The sequence below is a fragment of the Toxorhynchites rutilus genome, chromosome 3 (genome assembly GCF_029784135.1).
Source record: "Toxorhynchites rutilus septentrionalis strain SRP chromosome 3, ASM2978413v1, whole genome shotgun sequence".
In the NCBI taxonomy this organism is placed as follows: domain Eukaryota; kingdom Metazoa; phylum Arthropoda; class Insecta; order Diptera; family Culicidae; genus Toxorhynchites; species Toxorhynchites rutilus.
This window is the reverse complement of record NC_073746.1, coordinates 310,137,583-310,159,226: the sequence shown is the minus strand read 5'-3', so window position 1 is coordinate 310,159,226 and position 21,644 is coordinate 310,137,583. Positions and strand designations below refer to the sequence as shown.

Genomic DNA, 21,644 nt, shown 5'->3' with positions numbered 1-21,644 from the left:
ATGAAAGGGCTTGACTAGTAGAATACGGTTATTTATGAAAAATGCAAATCCAAGATGGCTGCCACTATAAAATGGCGGACTTCATATTTTCTCAAAACCTCATTAACATGGGTATCAAATGAAAGGGCTTGACTAGTAGAACACAGTTATTTATGAAAAATACAAATCCAAGATGGCTGCCACTACCAAATGGCGGACTACAAATTGTGTCAAAACCCCGTTAATATGGGTATCAAGTGAAAGGGCTTATAGTATATTACAGTAGATCATGAAAAATCCAAATCCAAGATGTCAGCAATCACATAATAGCAAATTACTTTATCAAACGGTTCTATTTAGCTTGAACTGTTTGTATGTATATTTGTATGTCTGTAGGGTTGTCCCACATTGATAGAAATTTGACCAATAGGAACTGACTGAATTTATAAAATACAACACAGGAGAGATCCTGTCATTTTAAAACTGCCTATCTTGAAAAATCCAATTTGGCCGCAGTTACAGAATAACTGATTACATATTATCTCATAAAAAAGGTTGATTAAGATATGTGTATCAAACGAACGAACTTGACTTGGAGAACACACTGTGTATTTTCTGCAATCCACTCAATATCGGTATCAAATGAAATTATTATTCTGATAGAATACAGTACAATGGTTTTATTGTAGTGGAATATTATAATGCAACAGATAATGTACTAAAAACTAGAAAATAAAATAAGTAAAAAAAATAATTTTAAGTTAAACGGTTTAATTGTGATTAAACATAATAATGTACTAAAAGCTAGAAAATAATTAAGCAAGTAGCAGTCAGCAGTTATCACACCTATCCTTCATTAGTCTAGGGCATTGATAAGACTAAAATAAAATCGTGGGACATATGATGAAGTCGCTAATTGTGGATAATGAAAATGAAAATCCAACGTGCCCCACGATTTTGTTTTAGTCTTATTAACGCACTAGATTAATGAAAGAGAGGTGTGATAGCTGCTAACTGCTACTTGCCTAATTATTTTCTAGCTTTCAGTACATTATTATGTTTAATCACAATTAAACCGTTTAACTTAAAAAGTTTTTTTACTCATTTTATTAAGTTATGATTTTTCATGGTTAACCCTTGGTTCGAAAAAATCTAATTTTCCTTTATTAAAAAATTCATGACTTTTGAATTACAAGACCGATTCAGATGATCAACATATCAAATAAAATGCAATCAAATAAAATCCAATTAAGAAAAATTAAAAATAAATAGCACCCTTGGTCCCAAAACCATGTAAACTATAAAAAATAAGTACAATCAATAATTACGAAAACAAAATCCAAATTCTTTGCGAGAATGATATTTTTCCAAAGAAGACTAGCTAATTGACTTTAATTTGATATATCGATCATCTGAATCGGTCCAGTAGTTTAAGAGGTATGATTTAAAAAAATCCATTTTCGCTGTTCGGAATTTGAGACAAATTTGATTATACATATGTTTAGTTTTGACGTAGGACTACGTCTTTCATTTCTATACCGGGGTGTAAAATCAAAGTTTCGAAAACGAAAGCGTTACGCCGGAGACCGAGATTTTGAGCGTTAATAGCTCCTAAACAACTGAACGAAATGGTATGATAAACACTTCATTCGAAAGATAAAATGTCTACGCGTTATATACTTGTTACTTTTTGATCCAAAAACTTGTTTCAATAGTCTTAAAATTGCTTTCAAAACAGGCTATTGAAATCACCAATCGGTATATAAGCGAGCGGCGCTCGGAAATCCACTCAGTTCTAATTGAACAGCGATTGGAGCATGTTGTCGCTGTTGCGGTGAAGCTCTTTATTTATCATGAAAGCGCGGATGAACGGTGTCACCAAGAGCCTGTTTGTGCACCCTAGGCCAGAAGGGAATCTATCAGGAGGAGAGTGATGCCACAAACGGTTCCCTGGGAAGACATCGCTACACACACATACACGCGCGGTTATTAACAGGTGGTTATCGAGTTGGCATTAACCACTGGTGGGCTTCCAGTATCGAGGAAAATGTGGAAATATCTAATCGTTACTGAAAATAATCTGCCAGTTCCTTTGGGAATTTTCAAAATATATTCAGGTGAAAGAGTTTAATTGAATGTTTTCTATCCATGTAACACTGTGACCAAATATGTTTCAATCAAGTGCTATTAACAGGTGGTTATCGAGTTGGCATTAACCACTGGTGGGCTTCCAGTATCGAGGAAAATGTGGAAATATCTAATCGTTACTGAAAATAATCTGCCAGTTCCTTTGGGAATTTTCAAAATATATTCATGTGAAAGAGTTTAATTGAATGTTTTCTATCCATGTAACACTGTGACCAAATACATTTGGTTTTGTGGTTTTTCAATCAATCGCAATTAACAGGATAGCTTCAGAAGATTATTCTTCCCCATCAGTAGGATATTTCCGTATCCAATATTGTATGCGCCCGCAATCGATTATTGCTCAGTCGCCGAAAGTTCCGAGCTCAGAGAGTTCATTCCCCTCTAGTTTTCCTTCCAAATTGCCATCGTAAACCACACCTTCTCTCGATTCAATCACACACAAAAAGCATACTTAGGCGATATTCTGGTGGTGAGACACATTCATTTTTCGTGAGGACATCGACAAGACAACATCGTTGCCTAACGTGCTGGAAGAGGTGGACGGCGAAGGATCGACACATACACGCGCAGAACTCTTTCCGTTAGGATGCCATTCAGCATCGGGAAAGTTCCGGAAAGATCTAATCATTGCTGGAAAATAATCTGCCAGTTCCTCTGGGAATTTTCAAAATATATTCATGTGAAAGAGTTTAATTCAATGTTTTCTATCCATGTAACACTGTGACCAAATATATTTCAATCAAGTGCTATTAACAGGTGGTTATCGAGTTGGCATTAACCACTGGTGGGCTTCCAGTATCGAGGAAAATGTGGAAATATCTAATCGTTCCTGAAAATAATCTGCCAGTTCCTTTGGGAATTTAAAATTACATTCATGTGAAAGAGTTTATTTTAATGTTTTCTATCCATGAAACACTGTGACCAAATACATTTGGTTTTGTGATTTTTCAATCAATCGCAATTAACAGGATAGCTTCTGAAGATTATTCTTCCCCATCAGTAGGATATTTCCGTATCCAATATTGGATGCATAAAACCTTGTGGCTCCAACGTAACGCTCTCGTATTTGATGTTCTCCAAATATTCATTCATTCAGAATGAATTCAGATTCAACTTCAAACAAATGATCTCTAAATCAACGATAGTCCTACGTCACCCTTGTGGTTATACCATAGATATAACCCACTTCCTGTTTTTCACTATGAATGTGTATTTGTAAATCAATGACGAAAAATTTGATTCGAATGTAAGTTGTTTTTAAAATTTAAAGGCCAATGATCTCGGTGCTTCAACCGGCGTGATATATATTACTGACATAATGAGAACAATTATTAAGAACTGCAGGAAGGAAAAAAAAAACTTCGCGTAAATCTCGAAAGGCGTTCTCTTCCCGTCGAGGTGTATTGTAGCTCTATCATCTTGGGGAACGACACAAATTGAAGCACATTTTCAACCAATTATAACTCAAGGGTACCCAAATTTGGACCAAATGAGGTGTAGTTTTCTAATACATGGCTCGAGAGTGATGGGATACCCAGAATTGTCATTTTAAATGGGTTCAACGTGAACATATCGAATGTTTGGAGATGTATACGCTCAGATTCAATTGAACAAATTTCATATTGTTTACATGTTTTTGTCGGATTTTGTGAAAACTATTACTATTTTACACTTGTCATGCACGTTTCGTCATAAGCACGAATTTTCATTTCAAAGATAACATTTACAGAATTGATATGCTTACATTTTCTTCTCCATTTATCTCGACTTTGCACAATTCAAAATACAGATAAAATGACAGAAACTGACAGATGATCTTACACACACATCAGTTTGAGGTGTAATTTTTCTTGTAGTGTCATTGTTGAAATATTGAGTTTCAGAAGTTAAAAGGTTTTCAAAGAGGGGTTTGAAGTTTGCGTATGAAATTTCATGCGCTGGGACATTATGGGTTACCATATAAATGGTACATCAGCTATATATTCCAAATTGATGATTTGAAGGAACGTAAAAGAGAAATGAAAGACAAATACATCGAAATACTTAAAACAATTTATCAAAATTAATAAAAGAATTCAATGAAATGTATAGATATTTTGTTGTTATAGTCAAGTTAAGTTTTCCGACTCATTCTAAGAATCTATTTAGATTTTATTCCATCGCCCTTCAATTTCGTTGATAGTTCGTAGGGTAGTATCAGTAAGTATAACGATCAACTTTGCAACTTGCTTAAACTTGTAACAAATTGACACTCCAAAAATGTCAAAGAAAGCAGTGAACATCAGAGCCTTACAATGTAACTCATATTGAAAAATCGTATCCCAGTATGAATCTACTGGAGTTAAGGTTACACCATATTGTCCGTTTTTTTCGATGAAGAAAATACATAATTTTCAGATGGACCTCAAAATATTTTTATTCGAAGTAATCCTTGTTTGATTTAGCACATTTCGTCCATCTCTCAACCCAATTGTGGATTCCCTCTATATTTTGTTTATTTTAACCAATGCAATTCGCCGACCCATTTTTCGACATTTTGATATTCGGCGAAATGACGGAGCCTTGCCTGGAGAGTACGGCGGATGCTATAACGTTTCCCAGTTACCACATTGCGGACCGCTCGCGAGATTTCTCGTGTTTCGCGTTCCGTCTGTTACGGATGGATCACGAAATAACCCGTGTTTTCCGCACTTGATGGTTTAATCCTTGGTTTGGCTCGCCTTCGTCTCATGCACATCGAAGGAAAGGATCTCATTCGTGGAATCCGAACAAATGAAGCGTTCAAGATTGCTCAAAAACGTGCGGTCCTTAATGTGTTAAAAGTTTCTAATGCATCTTTCACGGTTTTAGCGTTGTGTGCTGATGTGTTATCATACTGGAATATCACTTCACAGTGTTTCACAGTTTTTCATCGATGCAAATTTCAAATTCATCATTCGTTGAATTGCTGTTTCATCCGGTTTTAGTAGCTCATGGTACTCCATACACTCCTGGTCCCATCACACACATAGCATTGTTTTTCAACCGAAACAATTTGGCTTTGCAATGGATGGGCTGGAACTGCACTTGATTGACAAATCACAAAACCAAAGGTATTATATGGATATTTTATGGATAGAAAACATTAAAATAAACTCTTTCACATGAATGTATTTTTAAATTCCCAGAGGAACTTGCAGATTATTCTCCAGCAATGATTAGATCTTTCCGGAGCTTTCTCGATGCTGAATAGCATCCAAACGGAAAGAATTCCGCGCGTGTATGTGTCGATCCTTCGCCGTCCACCTCGTCCAGCACGTTAGGCAACGATGTTGTCTTGTCGATGTCCTCACGAAAAATGAATGTGTCTCACCACCAGAATATGGCTTAAGTATGTTTTGTGTGTGTGATTGAATCGAGAGAAGGTGTGGTTTACGATGGCAATTTGGAAGGTAAACTACAGGGGAATGAACTCTCTGAGCTCGAAACTTTCGGCGACTGAGCAATAATCGATTGCGTGCGCATACAATGAAGAATAATCTTCAGAAGCTTTCCTGCTAATTACACTTGGTTGAAAAATTACAAAACCAAATGTATTTGGTCGCTGTGTTATTTGGTTAGAAAACATTAAAATAAACTCTTTCACATGAATGTATTTTTAAATTCCCAGAGGAACTGGCAGATTATGTTCCAGAAATGATTAGATCTTTCCGGAACTTTCTCGATGCTGAATGGCATCCAAACGGAAAGAATTCCGCGCGTGTATGTGTGTGTGTAGCGATGTCTTCCCGGGGAACCGTTTGTGGCATCACTCTCCTCCTGATGGATTCCCTTCTGGCCTAAGGTGCACAAACAGGCGCTTGGTGACACCGTTCATCCGCGCTTTCATGATTAACACGAAGAGCTTCACCACAACAGCGACAACATGCTCCAATCGCTGTTCAATAAGAACTGAGTGGATTTCCGAGCGGCGCTCGCTTATATACCGATTGGTGATTTCAATAGCCTGTTTTCAGAACAATTTTAAGGCTATTGAAACAAGTTTTTGGATCAAAAAGTAGCAAGTATATAACGCGTAGACATTTTATCTTTCGAATGAAGTGTTTATCATACCATTTCGTTCAGTTGTTTAGGAGCTATTAACGCTCAAAATCTCGGTCTCCGGCGTAACGCTTTCGGTTTCGAAACTTTGATTTTACACCCCGGTATAGAAATGAAAGACGTAGTCCTACGTCAAAAAAAGGAAGTGGTACTTGCCGCAAATGCTCTTCAGTCGGAACGAAACTTGACATTTTTAATATGCTGAAAACCAAGTTACTTTGTTCTTTTTGCAAAATAACGTTTTACAAGTTTACAATAAACAAGAAGTTTAATGTCAAATGAAAAAAATGTAAGGGGTTGTGACTAGGACACGACCGCATTTTCGACGTAGGACTACGAAGTTCTATTATTTAATCCACTTGCTCATCACTTCGCATATTATTTTAGAAAGCATCGAAAGTATTAAAAACTACCTTCGGACTTGGTAATTTGATAGAGAATAATTTACCTCCCTAAACGGATATCGCTAATAGAAGTCAACACTGTAGATTTGTCATTGCGATTTTTTCCCCATTTTTGATGAATATAACATTAAAACCGCTTAATGCTAACGAATTCAATCGTATAAAAACAAACCATTTGTGTATGCGATATAAGAACACAAAAGTGCTCTATATCATTTCATCTAGTTACACCAAGGATTTGAAATTGCGAACAAATTCGCACCACGACTACACTCACAACACGACACACTGTCACGTCTTAGCTTTCACGCTCTCACTGTCCAAGCAAGTTGCCATCAGGGGTAGCTTAATTTGAAATAATTCCTCTCTCCACAGTATCCGTTCACATGTTATTTTTTGTCCATAACATGCTTCATAGGAAACCCTTATTATATTTAACAATATTATATTTATTATATTTAACAACTATTGCTTACACTGAGCCGCGCGGGTAGAAATATTTCCTATCGATTGCTGCATATATCTGTGTGATCTATTGGGAATGGCGGAGCACAAAAGCTTCTGGTAGCGAGCATTATTGCTGCATGCAGCTTCTTTGTCATTGCTCCCTTCGATATAGCGGGCTTCCTCTTCTTCGAGACTGTTGTAGTGAGTGTGGATATAGTAGCACTGCCTCCATTGTTTCCATTCTTGTATCGAGCTGTGTGTGATATCAGCATTAGGAATGAAGATTCCCGCTCGCCTGTAGAATTGAGGCTGTAATTTCAAATCATGGATGGCTTATTTATGCCGAATAATTTGAAAAAGGGACAGAATCGAATGTATTTGTTGCTCGTTATTGATGGTACGGGTAGGTAAGCACATAAATCGGCGGAACAAATGTATGGAAAAATGAAAATACTACCAGCATTCATTAATTTAAACCGTTTAGGGAACATGCAATCGTAATGTGTAGCACATCAAAAAAAAAATTCCGATTCGATTGGTTTGTAAGCCCATAGTAAGCACGACTTCCATTGACAATGCGTCTTCGAATTTCACGGCTGTTATTGTTGTCAGTTGTTATCAACGAGCCAAGGTAGACCAATTCCTCTACCACCTCGAGCTCGTCGTCGTCGATCACAACACTACTACCAAGAAGAACTCTGTTGCGATCAGTCCCTCCAGCATGTATTTAGTCTTGGATGCATTGATCCCAAGCCCAATCAGCCCTGCTTCGTGTTTCAGTCGGGTATACATGTCGGCTACCGTCGCATGTGTTCTTCCGATTATGTCCACGTCGTCGGCGAAGCAGATAAACTGACTAGACTTGATAACAACTCCGCATAACACCTTCCAGCGCCACGTTGAAGAGCAGACAGGAGAGTCCATCGCCTTGTCGAAGTCCCCTGTGAGTCTCAAATGATTCCGACAGCTCACCTGAGATCCGCACACCGTTCATCGTTGCCTAAATCAGTCTTGTCAGCTTTCGGGGAAAGCCGTGTTCGTCCATGATCCTCCATAGCTGTGATCGGTCGATTGTATCATAAGCGGCCTTGAAGTCGACGAAGATGTGGTGTGTAGGGACCTGATACTCGCGGCACTTTTGGAGGATCTGCCGCAATGTAAAAATCTGGCCCGTCGTAGAGCAACCGGGCATGAATCCGGCCTGATAATTCCCACAAATGTAATATACCTAGATTATCAACATGGAACAATTGAACTTGTTGTTGTTTTCTGAAATACTGGCAACAAACAACAAGTTTTTTCTACGTTTTCCAGAAGATTATGCATAAAAACATCATTTCATGAAGAAATGAGTGATCTGCAACTATAAATGCAGAATATAAATTTTATTCTTCCAAACTAGAAATGCGTGCTTTAGCCCTGCTGAAAGCGTGACAATTCATGCAGTCGAACCGATTCATTTATTATGGATCTTCAAAGAATACATGGTGGGATAGTTGTACCTAGAATATCAACATAGAGCAATTGATTTCGAAGTTGTTTTTTAAAAGCTGGTAATAAACAATATATTTTTTTTTATTTTTTTCGGAAGATTTTATGAAGGAAAGTGAAAAATTGCCAAAAAGTAACATAGGACAACTATGCGTAGAACGGCAGTATATGCAGTTACACTGTTTGTCAACCTTGCACGAATGGTTCTTTGCGTCTCATGAACTCTACATACACTCTATCCAACTTCTATAAGACCACCCTGATTTATTTCGTTGCAACACAAACAGTTATAATTTCAACAAGATACATTCATACATTGTTTAATAAAGTATATTTAACGTCAATTTCGTTCAAAAAAGTTGTTTGTTTATTGATTGTGCTTAAATATGATAATTTCTGCTGTCCAGTTTCTATAAGACCATTTCAAAATTCATAAGTGTTATCAATGAAAAAATCAAAACGATTGGCTGATTTACATGTTAATAATTGGCAACCTTGCCATTCCGGCAATAACCTGAAAAATTCATGTTGGAATACTATTTACCAAATGCTGCTGAACGAATTTCTCGATATTTTCCCATGTTTTTGAAATTGCGACCTTGAGCTCTTGGTGTACCGTTTTCTTCAGTGCAGATTCTGTGTACAAGGATCCCCCTAAGATTTTCAACAGGATTCAAGTCTGGAGAGCGAGCCGACCAGCCCAAAAAAATATATTTTTGGTCCTTAATCCATTGCTTAGTTTCCTTGCTGATATTGATTTGCTGGAATGTGATTTTTTGTGACGATATTCACGTAAAACGGTAGGAGAGAAGATTCCAGAACATGTTTGTAATCCTTGAATGATGTGAAAGTTGTCTTAAGCTTTCCGATTGCACAGAATCTCGCCCAAACCATGCACGAGCCTTCACCAAAATTCCTAGTTGAAAAAAACTGTTCCTTCTTCCGTAAATCTCGCCAGTATCCGTTGAAACCGTCAGGACCATTCTAATTGAACTTTTTTTCGGCAGTGAAGATAACCTATACATTGAAGAACTTTTCGTTATGGTATATAGCAAAATGTATTCTTTTGGAAACATTCTTTGTCACAACTCACCATGTCCCACTGTCGGTTCATGTGAGCTTTGGCAAAACGCAGACGTCTTCCGATTTGAGATGGTGTAAGATGAAAGAGCTTTAACCTTTTAAGGCCGCTTTATGTGAGGACTTTTCACCAAAACTTGACGAATTGTCACCCAAGTAACATTTAAATTGAAATATTGCTTTATTTGCATAATCGATTTTGAGGTATTCAAAGCTGTTCTAGCTATTTCCCCCTTATCCCGGTCAGAGAGCTTCGATTTACATGGAGCTCCTTCTTACCGTATCCTTGAGGATTCGTCAAATAATTGAGCACCACTTGATGGGATCGTCCAATCCGACGAGAAATTTCTCTGATACCAACATTTTCTTGGGGAAATGCATCGATTTGTCTTTCTTTTCTGTCCGTGAGCACTTTTACCTTCGGCATATTCCAGATTTATTGATCGAAACAACTAGAACAACGGAAAAATGTAACTGGTCTTATAGAAACTTGACACTTGAAAAATACAAAACCTTTGGTTTACGCTCTGCACACACACATAAGAAAATCAGTGTATGGTAGTCACCAATACCAATACACTAAGATATAAGTTGAAGCATTATTTGTTTGCAATGGCACAAAACAGCAATATCATTACCTGGTCTTATAGAAGATGGACAGAGTGTATATTTCCGATAGCATGTCTCTTCTAATTCCACTTATTTCGGAAGACGGTCCGGGACGATCAATTTATACGGAATGAAATGAACGAAACATTCAATTGCATAGTTTCGAGTTTCCTCTCGCATGTGAAATGGAGCACTTCGACGATGACCATGAATTGAGCCCATTCGAGCAGATTCAATCGTCAACAAAAGCCTCTGTTTGTCAATTGGGAAGGAAACCGCATCAAAAATGAGCGACATCATCAACATTGGAAGATTCAAACTGATCAAATATGTTTGATTTCAATTAACAACGAAGAAAGCATTGATTTCAGTGAACGGTGCGGCTTAGCTGGATTGAATCGAAAGTGATACGGCATTGAATGTAAAAAATAGTAAGTTTGTATATGCGATTGTAGTACCAAAAAGTTTGAAAAAACTTTTAATATTGGAGTACTTTCAAATGGGGGTAGATTTTTTTTGCGATCATCAGTTTATGTATTTTCTAAGATTCATTTTATATATAATACATTACAATTGCAAGTCTATACACTGGATTTTTTCATAAGATTTTTTTACGTTATTCTCTCGAAATTACGAAATTTCGCAATTTGCTCGATATTACGCGTACACGTCAATCACATCAATCAAATTACGCGCACACATCAATTACGTAAAAAAAGAATTCAGTGTAAATGGTGTTAGCTGTCAAAAATCCGACCAACCATGAAGAACATGCAATTAATGGAGCGGCGAGGCTCAATTCTAATATACCACAGCGAATAAGTTGTACATGATTCGCTCAATCGAAATGCAACGCCCGGGCTATTCATTGCAACGGTCGATAGTATTAACCCTTTGCGGTTGTATTAAATTTGGGCATGGGTATCGTAATGGTCGGAATTATTTTTCCTTTAAAAAACAGTAATACATGCAAGATTATGAAAAATAAACATTGTTTTTATTTATTTTGTGAACTATATATGTGTATTAACTTTACAATGTATTTCAATGTGATGTTTTTATATGAAAAATATATTTTTGAGTCCGTCTTCGTGCGAAATTTTTCGAAGTAGTCTAAAGTAGATCATATCATATGAAGTACATATAATCAATACATAATTTTATTTTTATTATCCGTTAAATATGAGACACTTTTGCTGTAGGCGATTTGGCGTAGTGGTAACATCCATGCCTCTCACGCTAAAGGTTACGAGTTCAATTCCCACTCCCGACATTCTTCCAAAAATGGAAGTAAAAGTGACGTACCAGCCAAATGAGTTGAAAGTCACTATAATACAGATAAAAAAATGAGACACTTTTGTCATTAATGCAATAAATGTATAATTAATGCCAGCAATGTGTATCCGAGAAGAGCAGCACTCTTCAATTTTAAGAAAGATTTTTTTTACAGATTATTCAGATGACATAAGACACTTATGCAAAGAATTATCCTGTTCTTTAAAAACAACTACTTCAACATAATTCAAACCAGTAGTTACTAAAATAATAATTTCAGCGTATCCAAAATGATCAGAACATTTCACTTTAGATGAAGAAAGATTTTGTCGCTTGAGACACACGATTATACAAATAACATGATACATTTATGCAAACAGTAGTTCTGATATTTATGAATTTATGGTTAAATTCTGCTGTTATGATTTTTTGTCCCACATGTATTCAACATACATTCATCGCACTGTGCGTTATCTTGTGTGGGTGACCACTTTGTTTGATATTGAGTACCATTATCTATTACTCATAGGAGCACCGTATTGATTCGTGAACAGGTTCATTAGACATAAAACTTCGTTTAGGAAAAGCATAAACTGATACTTGGTTGGGTAAAATATAAGATTAGCATGGTTTCTTGCTGTGGTGGCTGAGAGCAGACAAACGACCACAAGGAGTTAACACAGTGGTTTTCAGCCTTTTTGACTTCATTCCCCCCTTTACGAAAATTATTCCCAGTGCTTCCCCCTATCAGTATTTTGTAAGCAAGTCTGTAGCATATCAGTAAAATAATAGAATACAAACGGTTTTCAAGTTATGTTCGCAGCAAATTTTTATTTTATACTTATATCTGATTACAAAAAAGGTATATAAATCAGTAAGGCATCTGCGTCTGAACGATTTCCGCCAAAACCGTAATTCTTGAGAACGTTGTCTTCGATATCCACTCTGTTACGGTGTTTTGCTTCCATCAGCAGCTTTGTTGGAAATCCATATTCACATAATACTATGGAAAAGACAACAACGCTCGTAACGCTTATTTCACATATCATGATAAAAATCGATCATTTGTAGATCGATGAGTTTGTTCTGAAATTGATCCGAAACTTTCGTCAATGCCAGCCGGAAGATATTTCGAACCATGTCCAAATATTGTTCATTGATATAAGGAAAATATGTTTCAAGTTTAACTTGTTGTGAAAAGTATTGACGAATGCTTTTCAATTTCCTTGTTAATGATCTTCTGTACTGTTTCTTCGTCTGTTCCATCATCACATTATACTGACGAAAGTCTTTCAAGCATTGTGAAGTTGTTCATTTGAACATTACATTTCAGATTTGGAAATGTTTGCCGAGGACCGCAAATATACACTAGCGTATTCAAAAAGGTTTCGTGGCAATTTTTGCTAATCATTGTCATCTTTGAAGCGAAGTAAATATGCAATATTCCCTTGCACAATTCCCCCCTTTTGATGACTAGGGGAACTAGGGGGGAATTCCCCACCGGTTGAAAATCACTGTATTAACATCTTCTATCACGAGACTGCTTCAGCAGTACTCCAAGTCGAAATACGAGTGCAAAATGACTTAGAAGGGCCGATAGTGTGTTGTGATAAAAAGACGTCACAAACAGCGGTGCGATTGTTTGCAACAAATCCGAGGGTGAGGCTCGATGAAATTATGCTGCCTGGTAGAGAGTGCTTGTGTATTTTGTTGTCCTTTTACATAATGTTGTTTTTTTATACCGAATATAGATTGAGAGAGCAGATTCGATAATTTTCATGTCAAGTTTTCTCCTCAGCATATAGTGTTGGCAGCTCAATGTCTTCTTCTTCTTGAATGGCGTTAACGTTCCCTGTGGAACTTTTGCCGTCTCAACGTATGCATTAACTAGCGTCATTTATTAATACTTAGTTGAGATTTTTTAAGCCAAATAACACGCCTAGAATGTATTCCGAGGGACAAGCTCTAGAATACGCGTGACCACAGTGCAAGTCGAAGGAACTTTCTCTGACGAAAAATCCCCCGGCCAGAACGGGAATCGAACCCGAACACCCGGCATAATAATGTGAGACGCTAACCACTCGGCCATGGGTGCAGCTCAACGTCTAAAATGAACGAACACTTCAACCGAGGGAAGCGAGCGATCGGTACAGCAGCAATACTTTGAAACTAATTCTCAAGCTCAACCATGTGGTGTTGGCTGATCGCTGTCTAGTGTGAAATAGGATAACAGAAGTCACGAAGCAATAAATTTTCCACCAATTTAACGTGATCACTTCCTTTGTCATACATGTGGCTGAATTCTCTGCCTTTGTTGCCTATAAGTTGTGAGACGACGTTGGCAATCGCTAACCAATCACGACTGAGATGAAATTTCAAGCTAGTACTCATATTTATACCCTTGAAACCTTACACCCAAAACGTAACAATTTCGTTTCCAAAATTTTAAACTTACACTCCAGTACAGAAATGAAAGACTTAGTCCTACGTCAAAAACATTGTAGAAAAGGAGTTAAGGGCTGACAGTATCTGAACTTTCAGTAATGTGTAATGTTCTTTCGTATATTTTGTTATAATAAAGAGACGTTTAGATTTTGAAAGAAATATAGAGAAAAAAAATAATATTGAACTCTCAATTCTACTGTCAATAATGAAATAAGGGTATATATTGGAAATACAGCGCGGACTCGATTATATACAGTTTTTGATTTATTTTCACTGTATATAATGGAGTCAAAAATTTTTTTTTCTCTATTTGTTTTTTTTTGCATGTATTTTTAGTTTTTTGAAAATAAAAGAGGAATTTGATTTTTGAAATCAGACCACCATTCTCACATGAAAAAAATTAATTTATACAGATTCTCAGGAGTTTTTTTTATTTGATAAAAAAAACCTTTTACGCATATGTTCCAATTTCAACAATGACAGAGTTATAGAACTTTTTCTTTTGTATCGGACTCTGTTGCCTCAAACTGGCTCTACATAAAAAAGTACGCTACGGAAGACGATTCTGATGCTTTCATTTGAAAGATGAGAAAATTAAGTACAAGATATAGTAGTGGAACAACTAAATTATTGGATTTTAATAACATTTTGGAAGTGAAACACTTAAAAGTAAATAATTTTTAATGTGTTATTATTAATTTTATCCTAATTTTATTTACAATTTATTCTTTGACGCACAACTTCTATCTTTCTTAATTTGGCTGCAATATCGATATGAACAATTCCTGGTGAAAATTCAAGCAAAATATTCAAAAATCACGATTTTTACCCCACTATACATGTAATCGCCACTTAAACTTCACCTTAACGTTGAAAGGTTACATTTCTTCGTAAAAGAGGCCATATTTGAAACATAAAAAACAATGTTTTCCAAACTGTATATAATCGTGTTCAAAATTGTATACAAGTCGGACTCGATTATATGTGATTCGATTATATACAATTTTGGACTCGATTATATACAGTTGGAAAAAAAATTATTTTTTTATGTTTCAAATATGACTTATTTCAAGAAGAAATGAAACCTTTCATCGTTAAGGTGTAATTGAAGTGACTAACTCATGTACAGTGGGGTAAAAATCGTGATTTTCGAAGATTTTGCTTGAATTTTCACCAGGAATTAATTATATCGATATTGCAGCCAAATTAAGATAGATAGAAGTTTGGTGTCAAAGAACAAATTGTAGAGCGGTTAGAGAGCTTCAATTGATAGAAACAATCCAGTTTAATAAAAAAAAAATCAGGATGACACTAATAATAACACATTAAAAATTACTAACTTTTAAGTTTTTAACTTCCAAAATGTTATTAAAATTCATTAATTTAGATGTTTCACTACTATATCCTGTATCAAATTTTCTCATCTTTCAAATGAAAGCAACAGAATCGTCTTCCGTAGCGTACTTTGTAATGTAGAGCCAGTTCGAGGTAACAGAGTCCGAAACAAAAAAAAAAAAGTTCTATAACTCTGTCATTGTTGAAATTCGAACATATGCGTAAAAGGATTTTTTCCATCAAATATGATCGTCTATCTCCTTCTGAGAGAATCTGGATAAATTATTTTTTTTTCATGTGAGAAAGGTATTTTCTGACTTTAAGGGGATGAATCAAAAATCATATTCCTCTTTTATATTAAAAAAAAAAAGAAAAATACAAGCAAAAAAACGAATAAAAAAATATTTTTTTTGATTCGATTATATATAGTGAAAAGAAATCAGAAACTGTATATAATCGAGTCCGCGCTGTATAATGAAATAGGATAATAGAAATCATATCGATTCTGTATATAATCGAGTCCGACCCGTATTGCATATTCGATATAAGGTTCTACCATCAAAACGGCAACAAATAATAGAACAAAACAAACAAAAAAGTTTGACATTGGTTATCCGAAACATGTTAAATAAAGGTATTTCAAATGCCGCAAACTAATGAATCTCTTTTTCCAGACGAATATAATATTGATAATATGATGAATTATACAATTTTGTAATGAATTGTTCCTTATCGAAGCGTTCTTTATATATTGTTGTTCCACCTTCATGCCACCCAGGATTTTATTTCAATAATATTCGATTTTTAACACACCTTTTCCGAATATCTGCAACGATTCCCAATTTTCCAACGCTTCTCACTTGCCGTCGTATAAAAATCACTCTCAAAGATAGTCAACGGTTTTCACACAACACATTCACCATATCGCAACGGCAACCACTTGTTTCTTCACCAGAGCAACGGACACCACTGAAAGCAATCACTTCAGCCTCCCTTTCTGCTAGCAGAGCAATATTATTTCCAGCAACACTCGCCTTCGCTGCTACCATTGACGTGATTCCAGGACAACGAGACCGCAGAAGTTTGCACCACCAAACCGCTCCGTTGCACAGTTTAAAATGAAATGAATCTCCGGCTCAGACTTAAAAACCAACAAACCAACAGCGCGCCAGCAAGCATTCAGGATATATTGCATATCTCTGCCGCCGCCTCATTCACTCTCTATATCTCTGTCCCACACACAGCCACACGGCGGCGTAGCTCTTATTGCCAGGATCTCCTGACTGCTCGACGAATTTCCACGCCACCCCATCGTACCGATGCCGGAGGAGGAAAATCACACCGGCAAACAAAAAAGCCGCAGCGCACCGCCCAACGCTCTACCATGCCCACCCTCTCTGGCTCAACAGTTTAAAATACTATTGTCATGCGGCAGCAAGCGTAGCACATCATCATCACCATCATCACCATCCTCGCCATCGTCGTCGTCCTCGTCACAGCAGGATCATCATCATCGTCGACGCTGTGACACGGACGTGATGCGAATCATTGGATCGAGAGCATCTTTGGAGGCAGAGCGGTTAGATTTTTTTTCTGTAATGTTTGGTTAATCGGTAATTCCGAAAGTTGTTCTGAAGGAATCTTGCAATGAACGCGTGCATACATAACACTTGTTGCTTCAGTAGAACAATGATATCCTACCCTTCAGGGAATTTTTGGTTGCCAGAAGGTGGAATTGCGAATTGCTCTCAACTCATTTCCCATTTTCAAACAATATTTAATTCACACAGCGTTAGACCAACCCATTACCACAAATACGCGAACACTAGGAAAACAAATCGCAGCTTCGCAGCCCTGTCGGATTAAATCAAATCACGATAATGAAAAAGAAATAAAATGCTCAAAAATAAAATAATCTCTTTGTGCAAACAGTTTCCATGCGGCGCAAATCTTCATCATGTTTTCATCCGCTCCCGGTCCAATCCCTGCAGGCAGATGGAAATATGTATGCTATGCACGACAAGTGTACGGCCTAACAGACACTTCATATCCTCGAGCCCCAGCATTGTTTTGTCGCTTTTTCCGCATATTTTCAATCCTTTGGAGTGCTGCTGCTGCTGCTGCTAACCGAACCATCAGTTTCCCACTGTTATTCATCGCAAAGCTACCCTACCTCCTGCCCACGCTCGAAGGAAATGGTAGGGGGTTTCCTGCTTTTAAGCATTGATGGTTGTATGGTTTTGGATTGCGGTGAACTCGTCAGCTGCGGGCTTTATTTGGGAACTCTATTATTCAATATTTTAAACAGCTCAATGGATAAGTTTTATCTATTCAAAACAGCTGTTTCGCTCCGGTCTACGTAACGTGACCGAAACACTCTCATCACCATCTATTATATACCGAATACCGTTAAAAACCTGTCCTGTTCCCGAGAAAAAATATGACCAAGGATATGTTTTCGGACTGATTTTTTTATATTTATCTTCAGTCGACTTAGCGAAGCACACCTCCTTGTCGAATCTTGCAAGAAGAAGAATAAACTCCACCAGCAGCCAGTTGTTTGTCTGATAGCGATTTGTTATTGCTTTCTACCTTCAGCTGAACACCCTTTCATCAGGGATTATTTTTCCCAAACTTTTTCTAGCGTGGAAAAACTTCGCCATTCAGATCTAATTCCCAGCAACTGTTGCACGCAAAACGCGTGGTACGATCAATTCTTGGTTCGTTATTGTGTCGATTCCCATGGAGATTTGATTCCCGCGTAAAGGGTCGCATTTCGTGGAACACATAGAGAAGGATATTTCAATAATTTTCTGTAGGAGAGGATGTCGTTTTCTTCAGAATACATATGACGACATGTGTAGCAAAATTTAAATTTGGTCTTCTCTCGAAACTGACAAAATTGCGATCGTAGGATTTCAGGGAAAGCTTGGACCTGATGAACCGCTGAATACTAGTTACACTAGTTACATTCATGTTTACAAACAGTAAAAATTCATATTAAAGAGAGCTACTTGCGAGGGCTAAAACATTCCACTGTACAATTCTTACACCGTGTCCAATATTCTCTTACAAATTAAAACTACGATTATCTCTATATATAATATATAAAAATGTTCTGTTCGATTGTGTACGCGTCAAAAACTCGAAAAGTACGGAACCGATTGAGCTTAAAGTTGGACACAATATACAACCCACTTCAAGGAGTGTTGTTACGGCATAAAAAAAAGGAAAATTGGAAGAAAAATAATAGTGCGTTTCTGAAATTGAGCTTCTAATGAAAATCGACTATTCAGCAATGAATATGTGTTCTATGTGATGGAAACATCTTTTTTCCATGTGTTTGACAAAATCATGAACTGAAATTGTGATTTTAAATTTATCGATTTCCCTCATCTATTGTGTATGCGTCAAAAACTCGAAAAGTACGGAACCGATTGAGTTCAAACTATGATACAATATACAAAACAACCAAACACATCTAGGATTACTGTTACAACATAAAAAAAATGAAAAATTCAACTGAACCATGCAACCACAATGTGCCACAGCAAAGCGTGGCAGAGTACAGCTAGTTTTACATAAAATATTCAGAAAGATAATACTTTGTTGATCATTTACAGCATATTTTTCGAAATGACACCGCCTATAAACCTTTTGACCAGCTTCGAACGCTTTTCAAACTCCCTGTATACAAGCAGACAAACTTGCCAGATGCGGCTCAAACTCTCCATTCACTGAACCGTACTGTGAAGTTCTGGGTTCTAATAAAAAGACCTCAGCACATTGATTGGCCTTATAACAAGACACTTCGGCACATAGGTTCCGTTCAAGATGATATTTGTGGCTTTTGTAATGCCGTGATCGAAACCTCTGCAATTATGGAGCTCTAAAAAGACGCAGACTTCGAGCATCTTAAATAGGCTACTGTAGAGCAGGGTTACCATATCTACAGAATAATCTGTATTTATAGAGATTTTTCAGGCTTTCTGAAACCAAGAATCTGTAAATACAGATTACATATTTTTTAGGTTTTAATACAGATTTACAGATTTTTCAAAATTACGATCCAATATAAGTTATGGCTTGATCTCAATAATATTTTTTCCCAACTCATCAATTTTATTCATATCTCATTCGAATTAGTCTGAATGAGAGTCATTTCGGCATTAATATGTAGCGTGTAATACTGCTTCCCCATGTTCAATCTAAAGCGAAAAGATGCTAAAGTCTTCGTCATCGGCTAGCTTTGCAATAGATAAATAACAACGTTTATCTTTTTCCTACTAAAGCACAGTGAATGTGAATTTTTGTGTGGATACCATCAACATCGTCAATTTCATAATAACTATGCCAACCAAAGATATCAAAGCTAAGATTATGCTTCAAAAACAAGGTTTTCCCCACGTACGTATAACTCATCATCACAAGAGTACGGCTGATCAGATTTGAGTCGTCCATACATCGCTGTGTTTATCTCCACTCAAATTAGAATGATAGAATACTTTGTAGAATATTGAAAAAGAAAAGTAAAATTCGAAAAAACGTGTATGCACATACTGCAGTGAAAAGTGAAATCGGAAAAAATGATTTATTCTACAATGATAAGTTCTTCTGATTGGATTTAATTTCTTCAATTGGATTTAATGTTGACGACATTGAGGTTCATGTTTCGCCATTTTGTAAATAATCATGGATTTTCAGGTAGAAAACGAAAATGAATCAAGAAATTGTGGTCGTACAATTCGAGTAAAGATTGTCCGATTTGGGCTGTCTTTATTTTGTTTATGTAACGATGAGAAAATTAGATTTTTTTTAAATGATGCAACAAAACATAAAAATTCGAAAAAAATGCATTACCATATTTTTACAGCAATAAAAATTGAAAATGCTTTCAATTAAGCTTGGTAATCTCATAGAGTTAATTGCTTAACACCGCCGTAAATGTCAGAATTGTACATACGTCACCGCAAATTCTAGATTGATTTTTATTTTCTATAATAGAGGATTTTAGACTTCAAAATTCATTCGGCTCTAGCAGTGACAAATGCCAATTTAAAAATGGATCAATTAATTGTTCTGGAATTGAAGCCACGAATGTTCGCTTCCTGAGAGAACGTGAAAAATTCGAAAGTAAAGATACATTGTTGCATAAATTATAATATTAGTATATCTCTTTGTTGTTGTTGTTGTTGAGAGCAGCCAAACGACCGCAAAGGTTAATACACATTTCGATACAGATTTTCTGGGAAAAAAATCAAATAAAAAGATTTTTTGAGACCAAAAACACAGATTTTATTATGGCATTCCTGCTGTAGAGCCCAAGAAGGGTTTTGTTTTGCATCGCCAATCTGAATTTCATTAGACAAGTTATTCATGATTGGCACCAATGTCGCTATAGTTATTAACCTACTCCTTACTCAATAAGTAGTAGGGTAAGCTTGAAGCGCAGTAGAATTCTCAAATTGGGGCGGGAGCCTGCCTGTTGGTCTCAATTGCTCCTACCTTATGCCTCCACGAAGGTCATATCATTTTGTTTGATCGGACGACTTCGAGATCGGGTTATCGATTGTGGTTAAGTAAGCGAGCGAATCAGAGCGCTATAACTCTCTCGGGTCACTGGAGGCACCGTTGGACTCTCGAATACTCGAAATGTTCGAAAAAGTGTATTCAGAGTTCATCGGAAGGTTTGAACCAAACGCTATGAACGCGAGGCGTAGAGCGTTGGAACGCAACAATATGCTATTTCGAACGGAAAACGATGAGATCGTAAGGCGTAAAGTAGAAACTAAAATCTAGAAACAATAGAGTAAGCGATGTGTCGGGACGAAGTTCAGTACGGCTGAGCAATTCAATCACGAGTGGGGCTCGCGTGTCATTAACACCAGTTGAGGCCGCAGAGTACAAAGATTCCTTCACAAAACCATTTCCAGAATACTTTTACCTTTTCCGAAAACAACGAAAAAAAACTAAATAAAGTTTCTAACCTCCCCAAAAAAAAGTAATATGTTCTTCTGCAGGATCAACCTAATATTCAAATTTTAATTATTTACACTATTTTGAATTTTTCTTCATTGATTCATTTCTCCTTTTCTATCTCCAACCTTTAATCCCTTTAACCTCTAACCAAAAACTACACTATCCCTTATTCGGCTCTTCAAAACTTTCTAAACTTCACTACTAATAAATTTTTTCTCCATCACAAAACTATAATTTTCTCAGGTGTTCTGTTTTAATCGTGCGTGTTTATCCCGCGATCATTTCCTTCATGTGTTCCTTTTTATAGTGGGTGTGTGGTATTCATTTGTGGGTGTGCTAACTTTAAATTCATTCAATATTCAATCACAACCA

At 36.6% G+C, this 21,644-nt stretch overlaps 1 protein-coding gene across 1 annotated transcript in view; it reads right to left on the bottom strand.

Moving 5' to 3' along the window:
- LOC129776579 (probable basic-leucine zipper transcription factor Q) overlaps nucleotides 1–16,398 on the bottom strand; it is a 34,177-nt gene extending 17,779 nt beyond the window's left edge. The window contains exon 1 of the mRNA XM_055782301.1: nucleotides 16,107–16,398. The gene's annotated coding sequence lies outside the window, so the exon portion shown is untranslated. The remainder of the gene's footprint in view (nucleotides 1–16,106) is intronic.
- Nucleotides 16,399–21,644: the final 5,246 nt, after the last annotated feature.